Source organism: Gobio gobio (assembly GCF_949357685.1).
Source record: "Gobio gobio genome assembly, chromosome: 1".
Lineage (NCBI taxonomy): Eukaryota > Metazoa > Chordata > Actinopteri > Cypriniformes > Gobionidae > Gobio > Gobio gobio.
The window spans coordinates 44,877,685-44,889,666 of NC_137097.1; positions in this window are offsets into that span (position 1 = coordinate 44,877,685).

The following is an 11,982-nucleotide window of genomic DNA, read 5'->3' on the forward strand; positions in this document are numbered from 1 at the left end:
AGTCCCAAATAGACGCCTGTCTCTTTTAAACGCCTGGTGTGACGACAGGTTTGGGTAAATAAAGGCCGGTCTCAAATAGAGGCTGGGTCTGTTTTTTAGTATCGGGTTGTATTTGATCTTCTAAAACCCGTCAGATCGTCTGTTCTGTGTTTTGATTATATTTCACGTGACAGACGGAACCGTTAATGAACGACTCCTCACTATGGCAACATAACAAAGAGGTTAACGAACTTTCAGTCTTCAGTTTTTCTTAATTCTCTCAATACCACCATGGAGACAAATAGAAAAAAGTATGATTTGACATTTAAGCTGACAGTTGTCAAATTTGAAGCGTGGGAAAAGCTGGATACGGAGCGGCTGAAAAAATCCTTCAAGGTATGCTTGCGCGCACACGTGCGCATGTGTGTTTGTGTGTGCGAGGGAGAAAGAGGAGATAATATATTTCATTAACTTCGGGATGTTATCTTAGGTATGTGGCTGTGGCCTGACAGTAGGTTCTGATGGAAGCGAGGATATCCATTGTTTCAAAGAGGGAGAGCCATGCGCATCTGGGCGGGAGTTGTTAGTGCAAGCAAGGCAGGCAGAGAGAGGGAGGGGAGAAGAGCGACGAGGAGGAGGAATTCGCCAATGAACTTGTAATTGAGGATCGCGGGGATGATGATAGTGATGAATAGAGTCATTTTCTATCACATGATTGCAGTTGTTTTACAGGGTAGCCTTCATTCTTTCTTGTTGATGTGTTTCGGGCAACAAGTTCATATGCTCGATGGATTTTAGCGGTAACTTATATTGTTCTGCCCATTGCTGTCACATCGTTTCGTTTTTTGTGCTGCCAATAATCTAAGACATTTCTTACATTAAATGATTTGTTAAACACATTCAAATTAATTATAAATAAAACGTAATATAATGTTGTAACCTCCTACGGTCATGCTTGAACATCTCAACAGTAAATTAAAGGCCTGTCTCTTATAGACGCCTGTTTCAAATACAAGCCGGTGCAGTTCGGCGATTTGGGTAAATAGAAGCCCGGGCTATTATTTGAAGTTTTACGGTAGTAATCAAATGTAAAATATAACTGCATAGTCTGCATTCAATTATATATCACTGCATATAAATATAGATTAACCCTTATTAAATGTTATTCCGTCAAGAGTCGTGAGTGATTTTTTTGTCTTTTGTTATCTCTATGATATTTTCCACTTTCCATGTTATACGGTAGGGGGCACTATGATACATCAGAACACCCACTCGCTTGACTGATGCGAGTGTCAGCAGAAAAGCGGTCTTGAGGGAAAAGAGCTTTAAGCCCAGCAGGCACTGGACGTCAATATGACGTCAGATTGACGTTGGACCCCAACGTGTTTGTGTTTGTTGCATTTTGGTTGAAAATTTAAATCGGGTTGACGTCAGAACACAACATCAGATTGACGTTGGGTTCTGACGTCAACCCTGTCTGGAATTTTGGCCAAACGACTCTTAAGTCGTCCTCAAACCAAGACATGGATATGTACCCAAAGTGCTCTCTACTCCATTCAGAGCACAGGTCATTCACTTTCAGCACTTCCTTCGTCGCAAGACGAGAAGGATGCAAATTTGCTCTCAGCTGCCCTATAGGCTTTTAGCTCATTCTACTAGAGGCATGGCCTCTTCATGGGCATGGTCCAGTGGCATTTCGCTGTACGATATCTGTGCGGTGGCAGGCTGGGCCTCCCCGTCCACTTTTATCAGGTTTTATAATTTGGATGTCCCTGCCTTACAGGCTGGGCTTCTCGCTGTATAAACACATATTAACTCCTTATGGCCCGAATATTTCGGTCTGGGTTAAGTCCTTGTGTAAGGTCATAAACATACACTTCCCTGTATGACTCGACTTGTCTGGTCTTATCAGCATACCAAATTATAACCCGACTCTGTGCGGTCTATATATATATACATATATCACTCCTCCTTGAACTGTCACCTTATCGTGGTGGAGGGGTTTGAGTACCCGAATGATCCTGGGAGCTATGTTGTCCGGGGCTATATGCCCCTGGTAGGGTCTCCCAAGGCAAACAGATCCTTGGTGACGGGTCAGACTAAGAGCGGTTCAGAAGCCCAGTATGATTAGAGAAAAACCAAGGAACGAGACGTCGCCCGGCATGGCGCAGCTGGGGCCCCACCCTGGAGCCAGGCCCAGGGTTGGGGCTCATATGCGAGCGCCTGGTGGCCGGGCCTCCCCCCATGGGGCCCGGCCGGGCTCAGCCGTGGGTTCACCACCTACAGGAGGGATCATAAGGGGCTGGTGCATAGTGGATCGGGCGACAGTCAAAGGCGAGGCCCCCAACGACCCGATCTCTGGACACGGAAACTGGCTTTAGGGACGTGGAAGTCACCTCGCTGGTGGGTTAAGGAGCCTGAGCTTGTGCGGGAGGTCGAGAGATACCGACTAGAGATAGTCACCTCCACACACAGCTTGGGCTCTGGAACCACACTTCTTGAGAGAGGCTGGACTCTCTACCACTCTGGAGTTGCCCATGGTGAGAGGCGGCGGGCTGGAGTGGGTTTGCTTATAGCCCCCCAGCTCAGCTGCCATGTGTTGGAGTTCACCCCGGTGAACGAGAGTGTCGCTTCCCTGCGCCTTTCGGGGATAGGTCTCTCACTGTCGTTTGTGCCTACGGGCCGAACGGCAGTGCGGAGTACCCGGCCCTCTTGGGGTCTCTGGGAGGGGTGCTGGAAAGTGCTCCGACTGGAGACTCCATCGTTCTACTGGGAGACTTCAACGCCCACGTGGGCAGTGACAGTGACACCTGGAGGGGCGTGATTGGGAGGAACGGCCCCCCTGATCTGAACCCGAGCGGTGTTCTGTTATTGGACGTCTGTGCTAGACATGGCTTGTCCATAACAAACACCATGTTCAAGCATAAGGGTGTCCATCAGTGCACGTGGCACCAGGACACCCTAGACCGGAGGTCGATGATCAACTTTGTGGTCGTCTCATCTGACCCCCGGCCGTATGTCTTGGACACTCGGGTGAAGAGAAGGGCGGAGCTGTCAACTGATCACCACCTGGTGGTGTGTTGGATCCAATGGCGGAGGAGGAAGCTGGACAGACTCGGTAGACCCAAACGTACTGTGAGGGTCTGTTGGGAACGTTTGGCCGAACCCCCTGTCAGAGAGATCTTTAACTCCCACCTCCGGCAGAGCTTCAAACGGATCCCGAGGGAGTCTGGAGATATTGAGTCCGAGTGGACCATGTTCTCCACTTCCATTGTCGACGCGGCTGCTCGGAGCTGTGGCCGTAAGGTCTCCGGTGCCTGTCGAGGCGTCAATCCCCGAACCCGGTGGGGGACACCGGAAGTAAGGAATGCCGTCAAGCTGAAGAAGGAGTCCTATCGGGCCTGGCTTGCTTGTGGGGCTCCTGAGGCAGCTGACAGGTACCAGCAGACTAAGGCCTCGAAGAAATTCTGGCAAACGTTCGACGCCTCAGGAGGGGGAAGCAGTGCCCTACCAACACTGTTTACAGTGGAGATGGGCAGCTGTTGACCTCAACTGGGGATATCGTTGGACGGTGGAAGGAATACTTTGAGGATCTCCTCAATCCCACCGACACGTCTTCCATTGAGGAAGCAGTGGCTGAGGGCTCGGAGGTGGACTCGTCCATCACCTGGGCTGAAGTCATCGAGGTAGTTGATAAGCTCCTCTGTGGCAAGGCACCGGGGGTGGATGAGATCCGCCCTGAGTACCTCAAGTCTCTGGATGTTGTGGGGCTGTCTTGGCTGACACGCCTCTGCAGCATCGCATGGTGGTTGGGGACAGTACCTCTGGACTGGCAGACCGGGGTGGTGGTCCGTCTTTTCAAGAAGGGGGACCGGAGAGTGTGTTCCAACTACAGGGGGATCACACTTCTCAGCCTCCCCGGGAAAGTCTATGCCAGGGTACTGGAGAGGGCAATTCGGCCGATAGTGGAACCTCGGATTCAGGAGGAACAGTGTGGTTTTCGTCCCGGTCATGGAACACTGGACCAGCTCTATACCCTTTCCAGGGTGCTGGAGGGTTCATGGGAGTTTGTCCAACCAATCCACATGTGTTTTGTGGATTTGGAGAAGGCATTCGACTGTGTTCCTCGTGGCACCCTATGGAGGGTGCTCTGGGAGTATGGGGTCCGGGGTCCGCTACTTCGGCTGTTCGGTCCCTGTACGACCGGAACAGGAGCTTGGTCCGCATTGCCGGCAGTAAGTCAGTTCCCAGTGCGTGTTGGACTCCGGCAGGGCTGCCCTTTGTCACCGGTTCTATTTTTATCGACAGAATTTCTAGGCGCAGCCAAGGGCCAGAGAGTGTCCGGTTTGGGGACCACGTGATTTCGTCACTGCTTTTTGCAGATGATGTTGTCATGTTGGCAACCTCAGACCAGGACCTTCAGCGTGCACTGGGACGGTTTGCAGCCGAGTGTGAAGCGGCTGGGATGAGAATCAGCACCTCCAAGTCCGAGGACATGGTTCTCAGTCGGAAAAGGGTGGCCTGCCCACTTCAGATTGGTGGAGAGTTCTTGTCTCAAGTGGAGGAGTTCAAGTATCTTGGGGTCTTGATCACGAGTGAGGGAAGGATGGAACGGGAGATTGACAGATGGATCGGTGCAGCTTCTACAGTAATGCGGTCGCTATGCCGGTCTGTCGTGGTGAAGAAGGAGCTGAGCTGTAAGGCGAAGCTCTCAATTTACCGGTCAATCTACGTTCCTACTCTCACCTATGGTCATGAGCTGTGGGTCATGACCGAAAGGACAAGATCCCGGATACAGGCGGCCGAAATTAGCTTTCTCTGCAGGGTGGCTGGGTGCTCCCTTAGAGATAGGGTGAGAAGCTCGGTCACTCGGGAGGAGTTCAGAGTAGAGCCGTTGCTCCTCCACATCGAGAGGCATCTATTTCGGATGCCTCCTGGACGCCTTCCCAGGGTGGTGTTCTGGGCACGTCCCACCGGGAGGAGACCCTGGGGAAGACCTAGGACACGCTGGAGGGATTATGTCTCCCGGCTGGCCTGGGAACGCCTCGGGGTTGCCATTTTCCATTTTCCATTTGATCTTTGACTGACGTGTGTCATCACCCAATCAAATTTTGATGTGTAGTGATAGAACGCCCCAGAGGCCCAGCACACAGTGTGTCGGAGCTACCCCCTGCTAATGTAATCAGCCGTTTGAACTTTTGGCGGGTTGTGAGTAATCTAATAAGCTATGGCTGCTGTGGATGACGGGCTGCATTCTAATGAGCTTCGTGTGCATCCTGATGTCAAGCCGATAGCTGACAAGCTGTGTATATTCTGTGTTTCTTTTGATGTTCTTGTTGGTCTGTGTTTTTGTTTGTTTGTTTAAGAATATTTGTGCAGGTGAGTTGATTTTGATTAATTTCACCAGTTGCCTAAACCGTGACAAGTGAGTGCAGTGGTATCAATAAATTGTTAAATTGCCTTTTTGTCTCACGTGTCCTTTTATGTTGCTTGCCTCCTTCCCAACGAGCACTTTGAAAGCAGGGTTCGTAGCAGTAGTGCATACAATGCATGATTGTATTTTGTATGTATCGGTGTGTGTGGTGTTTTTATGGCGGTGGCGTGGGGTGTGTTTGTTGATCGTTAGTGAAGGCCCTGACTGAAACCCCACGGTACGCTATACTGTTAATGTTACTGAACAATATTCACTCGGATTCAGGATAAATCAGGATTCATAATGAGACATTATGCACTTGAACACTTCATAAATGAAATCTGACAGCAAACAAAATGTCACCTCAAATGAGTCACTTACTCATGGATTTACTTTGCTCAGGGCACATGGTGCATATTTTACTGCTATGAGACATGAAAAGCTCTGCCATTAACTATAATGAGACTAATATCCTAGAGGGCAAAGTGACCCCTCACACATCATACTTTTTAATTGCCTGTAATTCTACACCCTAATAATGTCTGTACATTATCAGCCTATAATATTCAGCAAGGACATTTTCTACTGGAAAAGGTCACTTGAAGTTTACTAGTCTGGGCATATATGGGGCCCATCCTAAGAGAACAAATGTATGTGCCCAAACAAAAGGTTTATATAATACAGATGCAATTTATTAAACTATTTATATCAGCTCTATTTCCATAGATGAAGTGATATGAATTAACTAACAAAGACTCACAGAGAAAACCGTACAAGCAGCAAATTTGCAACATTTTACAATTACCCGGATCCAGATAACTTGCAACACCAGCTCTGTCAGCTGCTAATTTTGACTTTATTGTAGTATTTTGTATTGACATGGCCGTGCAAATTAATCTTCCTTCCCGGTGATTGTTGTAGTTAAGCACAGTTCCACAGCATGATAAAATCACAATTAACTGAAGCTAATTACCTTCACTTTATATTATTTAATTTCCCATGCCTGATTTAGATTGCTGCAGAGAAGAATTACTAGTTTGAGCTATTGCCCTGCCATCTGAAATAGGAAAAAACAGGGTACTCCACCCAAAACATGATCATCATTTACTAGCACTGATTTCTAAAAGATCATGTAAGACTGGAGACGGGAGTATGATGCTGATAAATTCAACTATGCCTTCACAGCAATAAATTACATTTTTAAATATATTAGCATAGAAAACCGTTGTTTTGAAATATAAAATATTTTACACTATTGCTGTTTTTACTGGATTTTTGATCAAATAAATGCAGCCAACCCTAAACGTTTGAACTTTTACTTTATATGTTTTACATTCTCTGTCTGTCTGGAATTTACTTATTCCCTCTGGTCTTTTTTGTTTGTTTGTTTTTTTGTTTTTGTATGTTTGTTTGTTTGTTTGTTTGTTTGAAATCAGTAAATCTATGAACTTGTATAACACTAAAAATCATTCACAGATGACTAATGGTCTACAAACCACAGTTTAAGGGCCACTGCTAACAAAACAAACATCTCATCTCCCTCTTTTATAACACACCTTGCTTTCTGTCTGTCTCTGTTATTTATCCTTTCACTCCCTCTTTTACTTATTGCTCACTAGCCTAAACACTCTCTTGCAAATTTTTCTTGAAAAAGGCATATTTTTGAAGTAACACAAAAGTTTTAGTTTCACAGTTGAACACTTTGAAGGTATACGTGTCAACCATATCTGCCTATCACGTTCATCTCGATGGGCATCAGTGGGGAGACACCCTTGGGTAACCCGCTTCCTTCGTGGTACTCTGAGGCTAAGACCTGCGGCACGTTCAAGGGTGCCGACTTGGGACCTGGCCATAGTATTGGTAGGCCTGACTCTGGCCCCCTTAAAACCTATGGAGGAGGTGCCAGAAAAGTTCCTTATGCTAAAGACGTTATTTCTTCTTCTGGCTTCTTCTTCTCTTAAAAAAGTTGGATATTTACAAGCGTTGTCTGTTGCTCCCTCGTTTCTTGAGTTCGCACCGAGTATGGTGAAAGCTTTCTTGTTTCCAAAAGAAGGATATGTCCCTAAAGTTCCCACTAACGTGGCAGGGCCTATAATGCTGCTGTCCTTTTCTCCGCCTCCCTTTCAGAATTCAGACCAGGAAAAATTAAATCTGCTCTGTCCAGTGAGGGCACTAGATGCTTACGTCCACAGAGCTGCCCTGTGGCGTAAGTCTGATCAACTGTTTGTCTGTTTCGGGTCCCCGAGTAGGGAAAAGCCTGCATCTAAGCAGACCCTAAGCAAGTGGATAGTCGAGGCTATTTCACTAGCATATGAGTCGGCCAGTCCACCTTCACCACTAAAGATCCGGGCCCACTCAACTAGGAGTATGGCTGCTTCTATGGCTCTCTTGTCAGGAGTATCTCTTCAGGAGGTGTGTGACGCGGCAGGGTGGTCCTCTCCCCACACCTTTATAAGATTTTATAACCTGGACGTGGCCTCTACTCCAGGTTCCCGGGTGCTTGCAGCAAAGTGTGCATGCCGATTTCACATATACAGGCACTTGAGGATAATGGCGACGTGGGTATTCAGTTCCCGCAGCGTTTGACGCAGCGCGAGTTCCCTTGAAAGGGAACCTCTCAGTTTACGTATGTAACCATGGTTCCCTGAGAGGGAACGAGACGCTGCGTCACTTTGCCATACTCCCGGCATGCCTGTGACCAACTTGTTCGACCTATCAGAAGCTGACATTGTTTGGTTCAGGGGTGCTTTATAGTTTCCTGGTCAATGACGTCACCCGCCTTGACGTCTCGCCACGCCATTGGACTGATTTCACGAGTGCTTCATGACGCAATAACGCAGAGGCGTTCCCGCTGCGTCTCGTTCCCTCTCAGGGAACCATGGTTACATATGAGACGATTTCCCCCTGAAGGAGGAAGTCCTGTTATAAAATCAAGGGCAATGTGGGACCACGGCCGAGAGGGAACAGGTAGGGGTCTGAGGAGACCAGCAGGCGGTGAATTATTAGGCTTGGTCTGAGTGCAGACGGCACAAGACGCGACGAAGCGGCGAATGTTGCGCTCCCTGTTGGGCCACCAGAACCTCTGACAGATAGAGGCTATGGTACCCCTAACACCGGGATGGGCGAATAATTTAGACGAATTCACCCACTGAAGAATGACCAGACAAGCAGAGGAAGGGACAAACAAAAGTCCCTTAGGACACAGCAAGGCGTGACACAATGAGAGAGCGGATACATTCTGATTCCCCAGACACAACCTTTGTGGAAGCGAACTGATGCGTGAGGGCGCCAGGTTTGACGTTCTTAGAGCCTGGACGGTAGGAAATCGTGAAATCAAATCGAGTGAAAAAAAGTGCCCAGCGGGCCTGGCGAGCGTTAAGCCTCTTTACCGAACGAATATACTCTAGATTACGGTGATCCGTCCAGACAATGAATGGAACTGACGCTCCCTCCAACCAATGGCGCCACTCACCCAAAGCAAGGCGGATGGCCAGCAGTTCACGATTACCAACATCATAATTGCGTTCAGCGGGTGTGAGGCGATGCGAGAAGTATGCACAGGGGTGAATCCTCCCATCGGAGGAGGAACGCTGGGAAAGGATTGCCCTCACGCCCACCTCCGATGCGTCGACCTCGGCGATAAACAGCTTGGAGACATCTGGAGTAGAGAGAATGGGGGCAGACGTAAAGAGAGACTTTAGGAGATCAAATGCTGCTTGAGCGGCCGTGGACCAAACAAAACAGGGCTTGATAGACGTGAGCGCAGTAAGTGGGACAGCAACCTGACTAAAGTTATGTATGAAGCATCGAACCCCAGGAATCATTGGAGTGCGACAAGAGAATCAGGAATAGGAAAATCGGTAACAGCTCAGACCTTGGAAGAATCCATGCTGATCCCCTCCGCTGAAACGACGAGCCCAAGAACATAACTGAAAAAAGCGTTGAAGAACGCGCCGAACGTGCTGAACATGCACCTGGAGAGAGGGGGAGAAAATCAAAATATCATCGAGATACACGAAAACGAAAGAAACCGTCATTCTTTTTCACAAAGAAGAATCCCGCACTGGCAGAAGAGGAGGATGGAACAATAGTGCCTGCGTTTAGCGATTCGGAGAGGTAATTTTTGAGTGCCTCGCGCTCCGGCACCGACAGAGAGTAAAGCCTCCCGCGAGGGGGAGTGGTCCCAGGAAGGAGGTCGATACAACAATCATTAGGTCGAACGACTGGAGACTGCCCACAAATCGTGATATTCCTCTGGCACTCCTGACAAATCACCTGGCTCTTCCTGAAACACAGACACAGAAGTCACAGGAGGAACAGCAGACACTAAACATCTAACATGACACGACAAATTCCAGGGGAGGATAGTTCCTCTGCACCAGTCTATCTGAGGACTGTGATCAACAAGCCAGGGATGGCCCAAAACCACTGGAGTAAAAGGAGATTGAAAAATTTAAAAATAAATAGTCTCTCGATGATTGCCAGGGACAGTGAGACTCACCGGAATAGTAGCACGGCGAACATTAGAAAGAACACTACCATCTAGGGCAAAAACCAGAGTGGCCTCCTTTAGATCGATGAGAGGAATGCCCTGATCGAGGGCCCAGGATTCATCAATGAAACTCCCCTCAGCTCCTGAGTCGATCAGGGCTTGACACGAGACAGCAGAACCAGGCCAGCGGAGGTTGACCGGAAAAGTAGTGCGGGTACGTGCAGAAGGGGCTAGAACAGAAGCGCTCACCAGTAACCCTCTCTCTACTGGTGAGCGTTGGCTTTTACTTGACAAGATGAAACGAAGTGATCCGCCGCTCCGCAGTACAAACAAAGGCAATTTTTGATACGCTGTTGACGCTCCGTGGGGGTGATGCGAATTCCTCCCAGCTGCATGGGCTCAGAGTGGGAACAAGTGGAGAGAGTGGTAGTGGGGGCAGGAGCGGAGAGGAGTGACTTCTCCAGACTGCAAGCTCGGCGGCGCAAGTCAAAACTTTTCTCCACGCGGATAGCCAGGTCGATCAGAGAGGATCAAGGCGGGCCGGAGTCTCCCAGGAGAGTACCTCGTTCTTGATGTCAGCACTCAAACCCTCTAGGAAACGAGCGACTAGTGCGGGTTCGTTCCATTCACAGGAGGTGGCCAGTGTGCGAAACTCAATAACGAAATCCGCGACAGACCTCTTCCCTTGGTGGAGAGTTGAAAGAAGGCGCGAGGCTTCGGGACCATGGACGGAACGGTCAAACACTCGAATCATCTCCTCCTTGAAGAGAATGTAATGATCCAGACAGACAGCCTCAGCGTTCCACACGGCAGTACCCCATTCCCGTGCTCGTCCGGTTAGAAGAGAGACTACGCAAGCGATCCAGGAGCGATCCTTGGAATAAGTCAAGGGCTGTAGCGAAAACACAACCTCGCATTGAGTAAGGAAAGAACAGCACTCGGTGGGCTCACCAGCATAGCAGGGAGGGTTGTTGACTCTGGATTCATGTGCGTCGAGAGGCCTTGGTGATGATGGATCAGCACGGGAACGACTAAGTTGTATGGAAAGATCGGTCACCTGGGTGGCCAAGGTCTCAACGGCGTGACGGGCGACAGTCAACTCCTCCTCGTGTCTGCCCAGCATAGCCCCCTGCATCTCAAGGGTAGTCTGAAAAGGGTTCTCCTTCGCTGGGTCCATGAGGTTGGCCAGATTATTCTGTCACGGATGAGAGAGAGGACCCAAAAGCGATAGCAGGTAATAATGTCTTTTAATGAAAATAAAGCAAACGGCCGCTGAGGCTGGCAAACAGAATGTCAATTAACTTAAGCAGATGTTGACTCATGCAGGGTAGACAGGTCTGTAGACGAGAACAGCGGTGGCAGGCAGCAGTAGCCGTAGACAGATGTACTCAAGGAACCGATCACTGCATTCAGCGGCAGATGAGCTGGGCAGACCACAGATTTAGTACATATACTTGAGACGGTTAGGGAGACAAGACGGTCGTGTAGACCAGATAAGACAAGACAAGAACTAGGTGGTAGAGAGCTCTGACACCTACGAATACAAAGTTAATAATCTGGCAGAGAACAAAGGAAAGACGAGGACTAGAAGTAGAGAAGCTAATCAGAGAAGAAGAGGGGACAGGTGTGGAATGAATGAGCGTGATGGCAACAGGTAATGAGGGACAGCTGAATCCAAGTGAGTGTATGCGTGTGAGTAACCAGAGGGAGTGTGTGAGTCTGTGAATGAGACCAGCAGAGGGAAAAAGAGAGAGAAAGAGAAAGAGAAAGAGAGAGAAAGAGAGAGAAAGAGAGAACCAGATTCATGACATCTATAGTCTCAGAATGACTAAATGAAAAAGGGAAGCTGAGTTAAAAAGTTCCAGTGTCCTCCCTGCCAGCCTACAGGCTATTTCAGTGGTTGGCTCCGCATTTGAAATCCCCACATGAACGGTTTTCCTCAAGTGCATTTTGCGCATGCGTATACAGTTTTTCAGAAGTAGGACTTGTTCATCCAACATGGATTTTTCACTTCGACTTCATAGATTGACTGAGCACAATTAAATTATGTTCAGTGAATAAACAATTTTAATTTTGAGTGAAGACCTTAAGCTATGAT